The following is a 19,799-nucleotide window of genomic DNA, read 5'->3' as shown; positions in this document are numbered from 1 at the left end:
CTCATATATGACATCGACACAAATTATTTATTACGTTTATTCTATATGACAAAAACATGTATGCAATAAAGATGGACCATTCGTTCGCGAACAGATCAAATCAACTGGTTCTTCGACGAGAATGACTGAACGGAAGTTCTTTTTAAAAGAATAGTCGTTCTAAATTCTCAATATGCATGAGATTTTCCGAAAGGCTTTTGACATTTAAAGATTTTATATGTGATCGCAGTGTTCATACCGTATTCCCACAGCCATATCTGCAATTTGTATGAACTTCACTAGATCAAAGTCTGCTTCTAAAAAGCATAAAAGTGTATTGATTGCTAGATCAAGTTCTACGACAGTTACATATTTTTTCCAGAACTCGGCGGATTTTAAAACATCGGCATAAGAGGGTGTTTGGGCCTATCACGTTGTTTTTTAATTTTTTTAATTCGTTTATTTGACACGGCTCATAGCGGTAGCTTAACGGAGCCGTGGATCTTTTATACGTTTACAATACATGTAAAAATAAAAATACAAACAAGAATTAATTAATTGGATCTCATGCGCGCAACTTTTTATTGCGAGCGGAGACCTTTTTTCGCGAGGTCTGTTGGCAAACAGCGTCAGGGGGGTCATTTAATTCTCTCTTGTTTTTCACGTCCCGGTCGAAGCTGGCTTGGTGTCCGGGATCGCATGTTCTCCCTTGCTTCTTGCACTTATTGTTGATCACTGTAAATCCGTCGTCATTGTTACTGCATTCGTTGTCGAAGTTGCTTACAGTTGTTTTTGGGCTGCTGGATGATTCTTTTGCGGTTGTCATTATGGTCTGAACAGCTGCCACAAATTTGGCTCATTTGTGGTTCAGGCATTGGTATTGAAAACTCTGTTTTAGGTTGGTTTGCCGTAGATGAGTTGACAATCAGTTCAGATGCATTTTCCTCTGCATCTTCTGCGCAAGGTTGTCCATGATGAGCTGTCTGATTACAATGCTTGCACGTAGGAGTTTGCCCCTCATGAGTGCATAGCGTAGTTTGCATAATTGTAGTTCCGTGAGTATTGAGTTTTATTGCCAAGTAGGAGGGTATAGGCCTTTCAACCCGCATCCTCACTACAAAAACGCCGTTAGGAGTACCCGGGAAGAAGTTTCTCCAAGTATCAGGTGTAACGGATTCTACTTCTCCGTATTGCGACATGCATTTTGCAATTGGCTCAGGAGGGGTACGAGGTGATAGGTCATATAACCTTACATCTATATAATCATTCTCAATGTATACGGGAATCTTAATTCCAACGTTGTCACTTTCAACCATGTGTTTTAAGTAATTCTTCAAAACGAAACGCTCGGCTTGTGCTAACGTGTTGAATGATATTAACACTACATTGCGAAGATGATGATACTGAAGGTACAAGACATTAGCAAGCCTAAGGCTGCGTTTACGTAGCGATGTGAATGCATGCATTTGCGATGCAAGCATGTAACGCACATCCAAAAATAAAAGCTGAATTTTCTCCAGTGTTAGCATTTGTTGACAAATACTTTCGCGCAGCTTTCGTGTTGTTTTTTTGGTTATATGATCTGTCAAACATTTCGTTGTTTGGGATTGAACTGATGGTTACTAGTCCTCGACAATTACTTGCTCTGCCAAATAAACTATTATTTTTGAAGCACAAAATCGTATTGCAGTTATCTTTAAAAAGGTAAGCGTCTTTATTTTCTCTATATCAAGATTATCATATAATCTTCCTGCCATCAGCTCCCTGGAATGTGTTTGGTGAAATGTGGTACCTACATCTTTTCGGCTATAAATCGTTCTGCAAATAAAGGAATACGTTTCGACGTTTGTCCTGGATTACATTAAAACTGAAAACAATGTATGATTTTGTCATTCCTGCCGTTTGAATCTAGGATGGAATGAAAAAAAAATCGGGCATTCAGGAAAAAATGTTCAAGTGGAACCAATATAATATAGAGTTTCATAACCAGTCGGAAATTGTTAAAAAATCATACCTACTTGCGCAAATCCAGTGACTGCTGACTATGCGTCTTCCTGATGGTCAGTAGGTGACACTTTGGAGAAACAGCGCTTTCTCTTCAGAGCCCATATCAGTTGGAACTAACATGGTAAGTTGGATCAAATATCGTACTAAATCAGATCAAGAAAGAAAGTTGTTGGTATCACGAAGACGTTTTATCGCTCTTCTGTGAGCTGATTTAAAACTAATAGAAGATTGGCTAATCTCTTTCTTGTTTCTCCGATAGGTTAACCCCCTCAAAAAGGCACCGTACACTGCTTTTTTTGTACCATCATTGTTGGGTGCGATAGTAGTGGCGATAATATGCTATGTGATCACGTAACTGACTATTCTTTTACAATGTCGGAAAACTGTATCTTTTGACAATCCTAAGAAAAAAAGTACAAAGAGTGAGTTTCTATTTGTGCATTTCATGAAAAATTTGATAAAAATTTCTATTCTCAGCTTTAGCTGGTGCAACAAGCATGTTACCACGATTGACAAACAGACCACCGCGATTCTCAACCACATGGCCTTTTCAATTCTGTACATTACTTTCTGAGAGAAACATCTCCTTTGGTCAATGTTGAGATACCAATCTGAAAAATTCGTCGCGAAGCCAATATGCTGGTGTCAATTACGCCAAAATTCACCTGTGTCATTAATCGATGTAGCTAGAGGCACTAGAGATGTGCAAAGGATGACAACGGCCAGCGTAATTCTAACCGCCGTGGAAAATTCTACTTTTTGTTTTTTAGCAAAATGTTTTTTGGTTTTATCAAATTTGTTTGCTAATACTTTTACTGCCGCTAGGAGCATTATTGTCCCATGTGTATAGGGATTCCCATAGCACATGGGACAGTTATGCTTCTAGCGGCAGTTTGCTACAAGTACATTTTGATAAATTTACGATTTTTTAAGAATTTTCATTTGCAATTAGTCCGCATAAGAATATTCAAGCTAGTTTAATATAACGCAACGAATAATTATAGTTAAGGTAGACGAGCCGTTATCCATCTCATTAGTCAGGGTAGCTCGTTATTTCGATGATAACTTGGCTTACAGTGTTTGGAGTGCGCTTAAATAAGTATCAACATCTTTGCTTCGTTCCTAAGAAGCAGATCCATAAAAAATCTAGCTTGAAAAATGTAAATTATTCGCGCTTAAGCGAAGCAAAAAGTCGAGTACAAGGCACACTTCATCTTACTATTTGAACTAATGCATTGAATAGAGATAGCTCTGCTCTAACTAATTTGTTCAAATGGGTGGGATGATCAGAGATGCTAAGATGAATTAGGGCACAGTAACCCTACTTAGAGACTGCGTAGTGAAAATCAAATGTATGATTCCTAACCAATATCTGAACATTATTTGGGACGTTGTACGAATATCAATGCTGTTTTTATCCTGCATGTTACTCATAGTATGAGATGTTCCTTTATTACTGAAATTGTGCTGCCAATGTTCGCATAACTGTCCCATGTGCTATGGGATTCCCTATACACATGGGACAATTATGCGTAGAGCGGCAATGTAAGTTCCGTACAATCCAGCGAAAACGACACATCAAACTTCACTTGACACATCAATGACAAAAATTACAAAAAACGTGTCTTTGATAATTTCTTTTGACAATACAATGCGTGTTGGCCTATTTAGTCATTTTCCGTAGGCCGTTTTGAAACAACAAAACGTTTAGCTGAAACTAGACGAATGAATGTTTTAAACTAAAATGAGCGTTTCTCGATAGTATGTAATTGGTTTAGTTCAAGTGTTTTTATTTTAAATAGAAACATTGTTGAAACAAAATAAAAGGTTTCGATAACGTGGCAGCATAGCTCTTCCAATCAATGTTTCGGTCATACAAAACAATGGTTGGATCCGATGGCCTTGAATCAGAGTTGCTTGCTATCACCATCGGTAGGTGGTCACTACAGATATTATCCTCCACTTGCTTCACTTGTTTGCACCGGTAGTTTAGGAATCCGTATCATTTCCCCTGTGTTCAGAATTGTCATATTAAAATTGTCACAAAAATCTTGAATCGTCAAAGATAGATTATCGTCGAACAGACAGACCCGTCCTGTACCGTTGTACAGTGATCCCAAACTAACAAAAAAGACGGTCAAAAGTCTTTCCTGAGTTTCACAGGTGTTTTCATGCTTTGATGTCTTCAGGAAAGTTTCCTAGGATTGCATCCTGAATCTTTTAGGATGGGTACCTTAATTTTGCTTAAGGTGAAAATGCCATTAAAAAATGTTTTAGCTCAACAAAAAAAAAAACATTTTTTGCTTGAAATCTTGTAGAGTCAATTTATTTTGAGCAACTTTGGTGAACGGCAGTCGTGGTGAGGGAAGGAGTTCAATCACGCTAGAAGAGTTGAGGTTAATATTAGAAGTGAACAGGCATAGGGGAAATCATCACAATTATTCGAGATTATTATAATCTAGTAAATATTATAATCTAGTAAATATTTTAATTTAATATGTAATGTAAGTTTAATATTTTGGGAATAATACTTCTGCAATTCCACTGGAAAACAGTGATCGGATCCGTGATTTGGTTTAATAAGTTAGCCACCGAAGGATACGTACGCTGCATGCAGGGGCCATTGTTCAGTCAACTGGTTGAAAAATCTTCTTACTGTTGGTAGAATAGCAACCAGCAAGCTTTTCAGAGGCACGGTAACGCTGAAAACTGTGAATATCCCGTCCACAATGTTAGAAAATTTAAGTAATCCCGTTTTGGGCGGAGTTTCTTACAGTAAAATAGAAGCACTTGGAATATTTGGTTCCCCGAGGTGTGCTGGGAACTCCTGGTTGTAGCTCAAATTTGTAGCAGCCCTTCTAATTGATGAATGATTTTCAATTTGTACTCCTGTTTAAGACAGCCTAAGGCCCTTACGACGAAGCTCGGGTGAGGTCATATTAGGTCTTTTCCTAGAGTTTACAAGCGGAGCCGAAGAATGGGTCGTTAAAGGACCGTTAGACAACGTGCCACAAGCGCAGAGACCACTCTGCAAGCGCAGTACTGCGCATACACCGTATAGTGAGTGGATATGAACCGAGACCGAATGAAATTCCACTTAACAGTGGTGTAGTAGCTGGGAAGGGGAGGGGGGGGGGTCTTGGGGACAAAATTCCCTCTCCCCACCCCGAAATATTTTATTGATGTTTGAAAAATTGTATATGTTCGACAAAAATGTGCCTAATATTTTAAATGGAATACTTTCTTTTGTAAAAGTTACCTTCTGAGAATAATTTCTTGTAGTGAAAATTGGTGACAGACCTTCGCACCTACCGGTTGGCTCGTTATGAAGGCTTGGTCTACCGCTGAGAACTACATCGAGAAGATCGCGATGAAACGGAGAATTAAATGGCTCGCCTGCATCGTGACAAAATGAGCGCTAATTAGTTCACGAAACGGTACCGGTACCGAGAAATATTCCGCCACCGGGGAACTCTCAGTCGGAGTAGGGTAGTTTCTCCGCCTGGCAGCTGAATGGTTAAGGAAACGGGTATCACTTTCGGAAGAAATCCCGCTGCCGGGGAACTCTCAGTCGGATTAAGGTGAGTTTACCGCTGGGGACTATCCGGGTAGGTCACGACAAATCTGGAAACTAAATGGCTCACGGAAACCCGAGTTAAATGACTCATGGTATCAGGAGCAAAATGGAACACTGAAACGAAAACTAAATAGTTCACGAAAACGGAAGCTAAATGGCCGAAAGCCGGTAGTGACTTCAATGCCTGGGTGACGTGGGCAGTAGAGTAAGAATCACAAGAGGGTATATCCTGCAGGACGTTCTAGTCAAGTTGGACCTACAATGGTGCAATGAAGGTTCCGTTAACACGTTAAGTGTGAGAGAAGTATACTCAAAGCAACCACGACGCGATTCGCTACTACATCGGCAAAGAAACCCAGCTGTAGCGCGGAGGACGACTGGCGAGTGAAAGTGGAAGACCTTCGTTGAGGCTTCAGCCGGACAGCGAGACCGAGAACAAGCATGATTGTGACAGCTTGTGACGCTACAATACCGCGAAAACTGGACCCATGCAGTAGACGGCGTCCAGCTCCCAGTCCGGATGGAATACCGACCGTGGCGCTGAAAGCAGTGATCCTGGTATATCCGAACATGTTCAGGATAGTGCTGTAGAAGTGTTTAGATGAAGGAAACTTCTCCGAAATGTGAAAGGTACAGAAGCTGGTGATGCCAGAGAAGTTGCCGGGCGATCCCGCCTCGTACAGGCCTATATGTCTGCTGGATACACTCAGAAAACTCATCGACGACCGGTTCTGCTTCAACAGCCATGTCGACTAAGCCTGCTGAAAGTCGGCGAAGGCAACGAACGCAATAGCGAGGATCATGTCAAACATCGACGGTCCGAGACGCAGCACAAGACGTTTGCTAGCTAGTATTTCGTACTCGAAAAACTGTGCAGGACGTTCTGGATGATGGCCGTACGAGTCACGAGCGCGCACAGAACAATATCGGCGGAGGCAGTATGCGATATCGCCGGGATGATCTCCATCTGAATCACCCTGACGAAGGATATCGAGTATTACAATAGGAGAAGCACTAGAAACGCGAGGAAGATAGTGAGAATTGATTCAATGGCAGGTGGCTGCAGGAATGGGACAATACGGAAAAAAGGTGGACCTACCAGCTCATCCTAAACCTGTTGACGTGAGTCAATAGAAAGCATATAGAGGCTGGCTCCTGTCGGGCCATGGCTTTATCATAAAGTATCTTCATCGGATTGTGCACGCAACGTTACCGTTGTTAGTGGAGTGTGAGAACATCTAGGAGACACCGGAGCACGTGGTCTTCGAATGTCCTAGGTTTAAAACAATACGCAGAGAGATGCTTGAAACGGGAGAGTCGGATAATATTGTCCACACAATGATAAGTGACGAAATACCGTGGAACGCGGTCAACAAAATGGTGACGCAGATCATGACAGCGGAAATGGCGTGATGAATGATGAACAACGATTTCGGGAGACCAATCACCGCCGGGAAACTCTTTTGGGGTAGGCTAGATATATATTTTTTTTACAATGGAGAAGAAGTTTACGTCCTAACCCAGTACACGTGCTATTGGTAGGTGTCCAAGCTACCACACGGGGTGTACTGGGGGCGTGTCGGGCTCGAATGGTGACGCTGCCATTAATACCGACTAAACTCCATTGGGCTTCGCCATCGTTCCCCCCAGGAACTACCTCTCGGTATTACTTCTGGGAGATGGTTGTACTTAATGTACTCATTCACTCTCACTCACGCGTTCATACGTCCTGTATGAGGCTTACTTGGGTGCTCTCTCTATCGCACCTTGATTCACTCTCAAACACTCCCACATGAGGCTGACTTTTGTGCTCACCTTTTTCGTTCCTTGCGAGACTGACTTGTGTGCTCACCTTACTCATTCCTTGCTAGGCTTACTTTTGTGCTCGCCTCTCCCATACCATGTGAGGCTGACTTGTATGCTCACTCTATCACCTGGTTCACTCTCGATCGTGCCACTCTATTATACCCCTGTCACTCCCCCTGGCATCCCATGTGGGACATTTTTCTTAGGCCCCACTTCTGACATACCATGCGAGGCTGACTTGTGTGCTTACCTTTTTCATTCCTTGTTAGGCTTACTTTTATGCTAGCCTCTACCATACCATGTGAGGCTGACTTTTGTGCTCACCCTTAGCATACCGTGTGAGACTGACTTGGATGCTCACCCTTTCACTCCTCTGCCACGCCACGAGGCATCGATAGCTAAGTCCCAACATACTACGTTACGACCCTCCCATCTTGGCATGAGGCAGTCCACTTATACGCCTATACACTCGCTCTTCTGCCTTGCTTCGGGGTGGCTGGGTTTACCCCTTACGCGGTTGCCAATCGCTGCGCCAAACCTGCCTCAGCATGAACAGACCATTCACTCCCTTTTTGCGCTCGGCCTTTTTCGCTCCAACTAACCAATCATTAGTTAACCGTGCCCGTCGTCTGTTGCTCGGATCGCCAAATTACCTGTAGCCTACAGGCAATCTGGGTGGTAGCAGCCGAGACTGCGTTCCACTTCTCCACCGATTGACACATCCGCTGAATAAGGGTATCAGGGGTTGTGTCCCAGCCACAGACGTCAAGCATTGCTCTTCTTTCGACGTCGAACCGAGAACATACGAACAGTATTTGTTCGGCAGTTTCGTCTACACCTGGGCAGTCCGGGCAGGCTGGGACCTCCGCGTGCCCGGGTAGGCAAGATATACCAATAAGGATTAGTCTAGTAGACCGCAACAGAGCACCTAGCATGAGTCACGGGGCGCCAGCGAACCGGACGCCATGCTCCACCCACAATCGCCGGATTGACCACGGCACCCGGGGACTAGACTATGTAGATCGCAACGAAACACCACCAGTTATGGGTCGTCGGGCACCAGCGAAACGAACGCCTTGTTCCACCGGAATCACCGGACCGACCTCGGAACTTGGTCGGTTGGATTGGTTTCGGGAGAATTTCTTTCGCCGGGGAATTCTCTGTCGGAGTACGATAGGTCCATGATCGAGGACTAGACTGAGTAGTTCGCGAACAAGTCGAGAGCTCAACGAAGAAGTGGTACTAAATGGTACAAGAAGGGAGCTAAAGGGCCTGAACGAGTTGCGGTGCTTGTGCTATGGTTGAAAACTAGTAGTGTATCGTGGAGGGATGCTGTAAACCTATTGAATGAACAAACTACTAAGTGGTTGGATTAGAGTGTGTAATATGCACATAGAAAAATACCCGTCCCCAAAGTAATGCCGTAAGGTAGTCCCGCAAAGGAATCGGGTTCCTTGCAAGAGTAGTTGTTTTAACGTATCGCGTGGCTGCCCAAGCCAGTTCCCTGAGTTTTTGTACATTTTGTTCCTGGTCAGGGTGTTTTAGAATATTTTTTCTGCTCTTTAAAATAACATATATACATACATATATTGTATTCATATAAAAAAACTCACGTTCCTACCCTCCCCCCAAATATTTTCTTACTACGCCACTGCGAATTACGTTCATCTTTCTTAAACAAAGCTTTGAAATAAGAGAATAAAGCCATCGTCCAGCTCCCCTTTGCTGCACGAGGTTTGCCAACTGTCGAGCGTCCTCTTATGAGAAATATTGAAAAATTCGTTGAAGCAAATTGGTCTTTTGTAGATGTCTCCTTAGCTAAAGAATCCGCCTCTTCATTATCCGGGGAGGAGCAATGATAAAGACCGAAACTAAGGTATACTGGTAAGATTTTTCAGATAAATCAAGCAGGAATTTCCGTATTTTCCTCAGAAAATATGCGAAGTGCATTTCTCGCTTCATAGAACGGAGGCTTATTGAAGCTGAGGCTGTCCGAAATGATAAAGAATTGATCTTTCGGTAAAGTGCAGGGTATGATGAATATCAGCTAATTCTGCGATGTAAACTGAAGAAGGATCATTAAGCTTGAAGGAAATGTTGAAATTTTCATTGAAGATACCGAAACCAGTGGACCCATCGAGATATGATCCGTCAGTGTAAAACATTTTGTGAGAGTCGGCTTGTCGGAATTTATTTTAAAATATATTTGGGATCACTTGTGGGCGCCTCTAATTCGGATATCCATGATTCCATCATTGATTTTTCGATGAATACAATTGAATTAGAAGTATCTAACAAACGTACGCGATTGGGATTAAACACAGGGAGATTGATGTTCTGTGCCATGTAGTCAAAGTACAAAGACATAATTCGGGTTTGAGAATCAGACTTCTCGAGCCTTTTGAAATTTTTAATCATCAACGGGTTGAACATATCGCAACGGATGAGCAATCAATATGAAATTTCTAAATACATTTTTCAGCACGTAAACGTCCGTCAGCACTTCGAGGTTCATCGTATGGGTCGAGTGCGCATGCATCCCAAAGCAAAACGTACACAACAATACTGGATTCTTTCCAGTTTGATGAAATGTATATTTGTAGCGGAACGAAAACAGAAATGCTCATACTCCATCCATGATCGACAATATCGCCGTTTGGTACAATCTGATCAGGTTTCTTGGGTGGGCATTCCACAATAATCCAGTTAATGTCCGGACAAAATTGATCCTTTGTTGGTATTTCTATTTCAGATACATAATGTGCCATCCCTAGGTACCTTCACAGTTCAGTCAGACTCCGAGATATTTAAATGTGAAGATTTGATTGATCGTTACAACCATTAATAGAAGCTATATAGTAGCGCGGACCCACGATACCGAGTAAAACGACCGGTTGTTTTCTCCATGGAGACTTCGATACCCAACTGAAGAACCCAAACAGACAAATTGTCCAAGGTATCTTGAAATGGTCCTTGAAAATCAACAGTTTTGTGACCTGTAACAGAGACCACCCGTCGTCTGCAAGTTGCATTAGGGTGCTTGAGTGGACGTGTCTGTCATTCATGTAAAATTTTAGAGGAGGGGACATAGAATAGATAGAAACTGATTCGAAAACCCCCTTAATATCCAAGTACACTGATGCATTCTACCCTTTGCTAGCATAGGTCATTTGAATTTCTGTAGAGTAACACAAGGCGATTCCTTTGCCTTTGCGGAAACCAAATTGTGTATCTGACAGTAAGCCATTTGCTTCGATCCAATTGTCGAGGCGGAATAGGATTACTTTTTAGAAACAGCTTCCGGGTACATGAAATCATGGCAACTTTCTGATACGAGTTGTGGTCGGAGAATGGTTTCCTTGGTTTCGAAATGGCTATGATCTTCACTTGCCTCCAATCATGAGGAACAATGTACCCTTAAGTAAGTTGTTAAATAAATTAAACTAGCGAATTTTCGCAGAAGCTGAATTTGTTTCTGTCTAACTCCGCGCGTTATTGTAGCAAGTAAAGACTCCACCATGGAAAATGGTGTTTCGTTCGTGGTATAGTGAAGGGACGCGGTGCGGTAGGTATTCCGAACCGGGATAGAGTTCGGACAGATCTTAGAGGCCGTTTCGCAGTCAAATGCTTCAAAAATGTTTTTACTATAGGGGGAAATGTTATAAGAATGCTTTTAAGAGGATCAGTTACATTTGAAAGCTGTGAAAATTAAGTACACGATGTCAGAGAATTCCATTCCACTTCCATTGGGTTCATTAGTTGCGCACTTTCAGAAGGGGCTCCTTGAGACACTTACGAGACAGTCTAGGGGAGATAAATTTTTTCTCCCATTCGTGGACGCCTCCGGATTAAGAACACAAGATGATACCTATTGTGGATCATCAGATCCATACTCAAAACGAGACAAAAGAACATAGGTATTTTCGGAAAGGAGACTAGCGAGTCATTCCTGCAGAAGAGCGCTTTAGCGTTCTTTAAGGGAGCGCTGCTTGTACGCAGGGTTCGATCGAAAATCATGCCCCCCTGCGCCATAAATCGCTTATTTCTTCCTTCGTTAAGCATAAGGAGGTTCTGGAATAAACCCTAATAACTTTTACTCTAGATCCTATTCAGATGTACAACAGTGTATTCACAGATACGGTGTTAGCGGTAGCACTAAGCTCATCCCAATACAAGTCAACAACGGGGTCGGCAGATAATGGTTACTCTCCAATTAGCACCCGAAAGCGCACATTTACCAAGAAATCTTCGTTAGTAGTTTCTATTATTTGATCGAACTGATTTGATTTGATTGCACCATTATACCAATAAGGCCATCTTTTTTCGACAACTTGCTTTCGAGCACGGCCTCTTAGGTCGCGTGTCCTCCCATCCAAATGAAAAGAGTTGAGCTGAAGAGCTGCAGTTTGATATCGTTCTAGACATCAGAATGGACCTAAATCAGATACCTCACTACCGCGCGTCGTCAAAGTCGGAACGATTTCCAATCTTGTTCAGGCTGACCAGTTGAAAGTATTTCAATCATAACATATACTCCTAGTTACAGAGATGCGACCTGTGAGTGGGAAGGGAACTAGACTCGCTCTATCGGTCCGTTCAGTTTTTTCGTCAGAAGCAGCAGCTATCGCTACAGCCATTGAGTAAGGAGCGTATACCGGTTGTAATCTTCCTATTCTGTATCCGTTATAACGGCTCTGTAATAAAAAAAACGATTTTTTTTATACAAACCATCGAAGGAACAATGAAACTGTGGAATTATGCAGGACTATGCTCGTTCACCAATTCGCAACACACTGGAGGTGTTTAGTGGTTTAATATCTATCTAGATGAACTATTGCAATAAATTATCAAATGCATTAATCCATCCAAAACATGCGGAAATAAATACACATCCCCTGGGCCATCCGCGTCGCCGCCTATTGGAACACGGGATACTCTACGCTGCCCAACAGCTAAGACCACCGGACCGGCTTTGGTTGAAAAAAACGGCGGAATCAACGTAATCCCACAGCTAAAAACTGTTGAGTTGAACCAAGAACCCAGCCGTTTTCCGTAGGGAATAACATAAACACACTGGCTTATATGGATCGTAGAAATAATTTATACCCCGAATAACCACCACCAACCTTAACCTAACGAACTTTGCGGATCAGGACTCTTCCAAACTGCATCAACAAAATTAAAATGAATGCAAAAGAGAAAGCCAAAGGAACCTAAACCTAACCTCTAAGATGAAAATAAAAACATTCTACTGAAATTGACATCCTCTTTGTTGCCATTTTTCCAGTAAACTGCGCGAAACATCAACAGGGCTGCCAAGATTTAAGGATACGTTATGCGTTACATGCTTGCATTTAACCAATTATTGCTGAAAATTTAAAATTAACTTTTTCAATAGTTTGTGCCATAAATATCTGGAAATGTTATATAAATCTTATTTAAATATATCCTGCTAACGATTCCATTAAAAACCCGGTTCAAAAATGGTCAATTTCCACGAAAACTCAATACGTGCATTTTATGCATGCTTTACGTAAACGCGCCCTAAGTTGCATTTTTACCTTCAGAAGGTATTCCACTTCACTAAAACTTGGTCGTTTTAAACAAAATTTAAAGTGAACGACCGCAGCGTTGGGTCGGAGTAGAGCTTTTTCGTCAACTTTACTCATGATGACAATAATAATCCGATATTTCCTTTGTTCTCGAGACAATGCACACTAGATCGAGAGGCCTGTTGTTCGCTTGGCTCGATTGTACGTCTGACTGCGGCAGAAGTAGAAAGTAGACTGTGTATCACGTTGTTAAGTCAAATTAGAGCTTTAGATATTCGGAGTGCGCTTCAAAGATTTTTCACAACCACAAATTCACATTTTTGCCTTTCTCATATAGAAAGCTTATGCAATAACTCTTGACATCGTCAACCTAATCCGGTTAAATTTTCTTTTGACTAATATAGGTTTTCTGTATTTTACCAGGGGTGTAGTTAGGGGTATGCGGTGAGGGTTTACCACCCGCCCCCGCACATCGCATAACACCCTTCCCTAAAGCCCCCTTCCCTCATCAAGGTCTCTCCGAATAAATTTTTTTAGTTCCTAAAGAATAAGCTTTCCTAGTGGGTCTGAAAAACCAGTGAATACTTGGTTTGAAATGATTTTGAGTTTGAAACTACTTCAAAACTCAAAATAATTTAAAAATATTTAACAGGCTGAAATTTTTGGCGGGGTCAGGATCCCTGAACCCTCCTGCTGGATCCGCCGCTGGTTTAAAGTGTTTTAGCGTCGACACATAGCATCCATTGTATATATGTGTAAATCGTACTGATTATGTAATAGACATTTCCACTATTATATTAAACATTACTAGCCATCGTAGTTAGTTTGGAGAAATGGGAAGGCCACAATTGTATTAAAAAAGGTTCTTTTGAAAAATTTCACCGAAAAATATTCCCACGGAAGAATTAATTCCTTAGAACTCGCTATCATAAAATTTTGCTGCACAAATGGTGATTTTCGAGCAGTATATTTTGGGAGTAGTGCATTTAAGATATCATACGCCCTTTTAAATAATGCTCTTGAATAAAATGGTTTTTTTAACAGTGCAAAATACTTAGTCTCCCGTACAGATCAAACGTAAAAAGTTTAATTAGATGGTCACAATTTTAGACGTAATTGAATCAATCATGATGGAATTGCTTTACAGCAAAAAGATCTGTCACGTTACATAAGGTCAACTATGTTTTCTCGAAAATGAGTAAAACCTGAAGGTTTTCATAATACTGTTTCAAAAAGTAGACTCAAAGTAGTAAGAAAAATGTAGGTTACACATTGTATGCAAGCTGTTGGTGTGGTCCCCAAATTTTTTGCGAATTTTCGTGGCGTGGTAGAAGTTATTTGTTTTCATTACTTCACAATTAAAAATAAATATTAATCTATCTTCATGTCAAACTCTCAAGCAATATCATCAAATTTATATTAGACTACGATGGAAAAAGGTTGCTCCAGGCAAAAAGTTGAAAATATGGATTTTATTTATCTTTTTATCTCCTTACGGTCTTTTAGTCATTTTCTAGTCATGCAAAAAGCAAGTTTTAATAAATCACATACATGGAAATTTTTTTTGGTCTCGCCATTCATATTGTTTAATATTAGGGGATATGTACAAACGAAAAAAACAGTTTAGCGCCAAAATTGATAAAAAATCTCATATGTGGTTGCCATTTTCGGAGCCTTTACCATATACTTGTTCCATGTTAAGTTGAGTTATCAATTAGGCTCGTTTTATAATCATAACAAAGTTAAATTATTCATTAATGTGCCACGGAACAGGTTCTAGGATCCCAATCCTACCCACATCATCGAATCAATAACAAAAACATCTAATAGCCACTGTAGACAGAATTTCTCACAGGGAGCTATTTGTATTTTGCGAAAGAAGAAAAATAGAGCTGTTATCACAGTTGAACCAAGTTGTGCCAAGTTTATTGATATTGGAGGATATGAAAAATGTTCCACCAGGAAATATCCGGAGTTTTAAAGAGACCAACGTAAATGATGACCTGGGATTTAGTAGTGTACTGCTGTAACTGAATATCCGGAAAGCGTAATGAATTCACCAGTATTCACCATCACCCTACCCTCTTTCTACCAAATTTGTGTCAAGTTTGTAGAAGCTTTCTTTGAACATGTGACGTGTGGTATTGCGTTTTGATAGTGCAAAATTTTCCGCCCATGAAGTATCTTCAGGAGGAGAAGCGTCTGGAGTTGTGGCAACCTATGATCAAACACATGAAAGATTTTTGAATGAAAGACTTTCCTACAAACTACTACTTATTTCATTTCTTAGAATAAATATACTTAAAGTTTCATTACTCTTTTAAATGGTCGAATATTATTTTTACACCTGAAATGCTCGATAAATACAAAATTTCTTACCTATAATTCGAATTCCTAATATTTTTCTCATTGGTAAATAACATTTACCGAGAATAGGACAAAGTTTATACATTTTTAGTTAAGTAGAAAGTAAACGGTGGAAACTAAGCACCGAAATCCAACTTTGCTGAACCTACGAAACCTTAGTTTGGTGGGATGGATGCAGGAGGGTAGAGATTGGACTTCCATCAGTGGCCTATGACAGCACTATCACTACATCGAGCAAGTTGTTAGGTCGTATAAAGAATGCTGAGATGCCAAATTTCTGTTACGCCACTTGAAACAAGAGGCATCCGACCATATTATTTAGTATAATAATTTGTTTGGACATCAACACTTATCCTTCGATTATCTTAAAAAGTCTTGCGAAAAACATGTGTTTTATCGTAAAAAATCAAATTGAACGTATGTGTTTTCATTATATTATTTAACCCAATGCTTTAACTGTTAGACATTGATCTAAATAATGGGCTCTGGGTGGGTTGAATTGAGAGGCTCACATGGATTTGGCAGCATCTATCCTTGTACTGGACACGTTCTATTTAATTTAATTTTATTTATAACTTGTCGCATTCATATCCATATTTTTTCTAAGCAATATCATATATGATCTTGTTTGTGTGTTTGCGAAATAAAACTGGCTTGATTTTTCTCTACACTGAAGACAGTTCTAGTAACAGATGTTCTGAAAGGCTAATATAATACAGAACATAATACTTAGTACTAGTTACCACAAAGCAAGCACAGCAGTGAACCCTTTCGTTGTGATTTTTCTCATATGCAGCACACCATTCCCACATGTTTTATCTTCTGCAAACAAAAGATCATTTTAGCTTGCCATATGCATCCTTCGTGGATGACATCCTACATGGATCCTTGAATGCAAAAAAAGACCCGCTGGAGCGTTTCAATGAAGTTATTGTTTGTTTGGCGCGTTTATCCTTGTGGGGATGTAAAATTGCTCCGAGTTTCATCGTTGAGGTAACTTTATGCGGCAGGTTATAATTAATAGAATCACCAACACCCGCGGTGCAGTGAGATGAAGCTAGTAGAGATGCTGATGTGCAGGAGTATGCTGTGTACGATTTCAACAAACATGAACTGGAATGAATAGATTGAAATCATGCTACTTTACCTATTATGAACTGAGCCACCAGCTCTAGAGATATTGTTTGGCGAGTACAATTGTTCAGAAAAGCTGTGACCTATAGGAATTACGGTGGAAGCTAATTTATAATGAAGCATAAAAAAATATACTAGAGCAATTTCTAGTATCTTCAGTTTTTTAAAATTTGAAACTATTTTGTATCACTAGTATCTCATTTAGTTGTAACCTCGTAACTCAAGAAACAGGAAACTAAAAAGTCGCAGGCACGTCTAAAGTTACAGTTGATATATACTTAGTCGCGAATTAGTATGGCACTCGTTGAAACTTGCGTTTAAAAGGGCAGCTAAACATATTTTAAATCTCCCGTAGCAATGTTGCTATGAAAAGCGTCTGTTGCCAATCTCAACGTGGATGTAATCGTTCTTGAAACTACTGCAGCAGACTGGGACAATGAACAACTGGATACCGCCCAGCATCCTGCCTGTCTAAAACGAATTGCATGCGAGAAGAGGGTGCATTCACAAAGTTTGAACTTTTCAACGACAGTTTCCGACTTGCAGCGCTCCACGAAATGAAAAGTTGAAATCCCAGCTTCCGACGCTGTGTCGTTGGCGGTTCTGCGTTTCGTGGGCGCAGCAGTCTACTATCTTATTGGGTGGATTTTCCGGGAGGATGGATATCCAGCGGGTCGAAGCGCCGTGAAGCTTTCGGGATTTTCGGAAAATGATATTCGGTGCTTGAAGTTTCTACACACCAAAAAAATCTGAATTTTATCGTTGACGTAATTCTAAACTAGCCACAATCTAACAAGCCGTAATTGACAAAGCGACGGAATATAACAGTGTTCTGTTTAGTTTTACATGAAAGATGTACTTTCCATGCGCAGTGCCATAAAATTACATCCTTCAACATATTAAACAAACGCCGTATGTAGAGTAAAATTACGAGTCTCGCAAAATTCAACGACATGTAAAATTAAAATCAAACGTAAAACTATGTCATTTTTGATGCTCGTATATGTCATGGTCAGGAGACGTAAATTTACACGATTTTTTCTAGGTGTGTAGATATCACGCAAGTCATACTAAAAAGCAATTATTTAAATTAGCCGGATGTTTCTCTGTCGTAAATTAGCATTAATCTATAATGTAAACAGAGAGAAGACATCAAATTTGAATATTGCTGAATATTACTGAATTATCGGCTTTTGCGCTGGAGTGGGGCTGAGATCTTGTGTATGCATTTTGACAGATTATTTTGACGGAAACGCGTTCAGGCATGGGAAAATTCGTTAACTCGAGAGACTGTTGCTAATTGTGGATAAAAAAGTTATCAAAATTTTATGCTCACTAATTAACCATGAATAACGCATCAAGGGAGCAGTCTTCACAGTAGGTACAGTGCACAGTGGTCCAGATCGCTAATTTAGGAGGAGTTTTTACTTTCTGACAAACCTGTATAATTTAGCCGTATCATGTCTTAGGATGAGTTTGTGTACTTTAGAAGATGCTTCTTTTTATTGGAATAGTTATTAGGGTGGTTCTAATTTATCTAAAATACGAAAATAAACTTTTTACTGATGAAAGATAGAGCTCCACAGTCTTCCACAAAGTTGTAAAGTAACTTATTTTGAATAAATTTGTTGAACATATTAAAGCTCTATCTCTTTTAGTTTTTGTTATACAAGAAATTTAAAAAAAAAGATTAGGGTGTTCCTGAAAAAAACGTTTTTTTAGTATAACTTTCGTATCTTTTACTTTTTGTTAACACAACCTTTGAACAGCTTATTGAAAACTTCAAGCCGAGTATTTTTCTCCAAGACACCGAAGGTCTAACTTTTTTCTTTAAAAAGTTATGGACACTTTTCGTTAAAAAAATAGCCTATTTCAAGGCTCAATATCGCTGATGCGGGCACCTAAAATTGAATTCTGTTTCCACCACATGAAAGACCATACTTATTAGTATATTTGAGCAAAAATTGGCGAATACGATATTTTTTTAAAATTTGCAATTTAGATTTAAAGTTTGTAGTTTTGCAGGTTCAACGCATTAAAGCATTTACACACATATCGTTGTATTATGAAAAAAGCCACTTTCAAATATCATTCTCTCATCGCAGCAAGCTTTGCATAAGTGAAACGACTGTCAAAAAAGGTTTCTGATTTTATTCGTTTTAAATAAAACTAGTAAATATGGATATTAGTCGAAGAGAGTTGGCGAATTTGCTTATTGCTGGTAAAAAGACAGATGAACTGCTTAAGTTCATTACAAGTAGTAATCCAAATGTAAAATTGAGACTTGTTAATGTTCGAAAGAAATTTTATATTTTGTTAAAACAACCTTTGAACAGCTTTTAGAAAACTTCAATCCACGTTTTTTCATAACTCTGAAAGTCTAACTTTATACTTTCAAAAGTTATGGAAACTTTTCGCTCATAAATAGCCCTTTTTCAAATGTCATTATCTCTGATTGGGGCAAATAAAAGTAAGTTCGGATTGAACCATAGAAAAGAACATACTTTTAAGTATATTTGAGCAAAAATTGGAAAATATTATTTTTTTTTAAGCATGTAATTTTAAATTTACTAACCAAAGTTTTAAATTTTATCGCATAGCGACATAAAAGAAATTGCCTAAAGCCTTTGTATTTCCTTTTCTGTTTTGCTTACATATCAACAATACAGAATGTGTTCATTAAAAATAATTTGGCTATGACAACAATTTATGATTTATATAAGGAGAATTTATTCAATGCCAATTAATTCAAAAGTAGATTCATTGCATTTTCAGGTATATCCAGCGGTGCTCGTTGAATTCGACGTTTACATTTAAGAGAAATTATAGGATCTGATGAAACAAGAAGTCTCTTGAAAACGTCATCAAGATTGACGAGTCGATCAAATTTGCGTGCGTGGAATTCTCGGAATCTGCGAATACTTTTATTCCTGGTTTCTTGAACTTCTTCACTGCACATACCTACTGGCAGCATGTTATGTTGAATAATGCTTCCTCCATGGACCAGGAGTTTATGCACGGTTGGTGAGAGAGCGTACCAACCATACAGGCGTACATAAAGCAATCGTGTATCTTCGGCGTAACTCCGGTAAGCATCCGCGTTAATTCCCAATTTGCTGTTGATGATTGTTAATAGCACATACATACGTTCTAGCAACATTTCGTCCAACCCGGTTTCTTCTGCAACGACATCTCGGTTTCTGAAAAATTTTCGAGCTGTGTTACCATCGTTAGAATTTCCGCCACCTGGCAAAGGTTCGCTAATACGAAGACCTAAACGGTCACGTAACGCTTGTCGAATTTTTATTTGTCGTTCCTTAAGCTCGCTGGTATTTTTGCCTACGCGCCAACGCGGTTTTGCTAGAGCTAAACGGTAA

General features: G+C 39.9%; 1 protein-coding gene and 1 long non-coding RNA gene across 15 annotated transcripts in view; one reads left to right on the top strand and one right to left on the bottom strand.

Moving 5' to 3' along the window:
• The window catches only part of LOC131689160 (small conductance calcium-activated potassium channel protein), a 761,072-nt gene that overhangs the window by 231,175 nt on the left and 510,098 nt on the right, over positions 1-19,799 (bottom strand). The gene's annotated exons all lie outside the window — the stretch shown is intronic.
• LOC131689172 (uncharacterized) lies at positions 1,619-2,274 on the top strand. The gene is made up of 3 exons (XR_009305357.1): positions 1,619-1,683; positions 1,740-2,107; positions 2,246-2,274. It is a non-coding gene; the product is annotated as an uncharacterized LOC131689172 (long non-coding RNA).

Source organism: Topomyia yanbarensis, chromosome 3 (genome assembly GCF_030247195.1).
Source record: "Topomyia yanbarensis strain Yona2022 chromosome 3, ASM3024719v1, whole genome shotgun sequence".
NCBI lineage: Eukaryota > Metazoa > Arthropoda > Insecta > Diptera > Culicidae > Topomyia > Topomyia yanbarensis.
The sequence above is the reverse complement of the archived record's forward strand: the minus strand, read 5'-3'. Positions and strand labels throughout refer to the sequence as shown.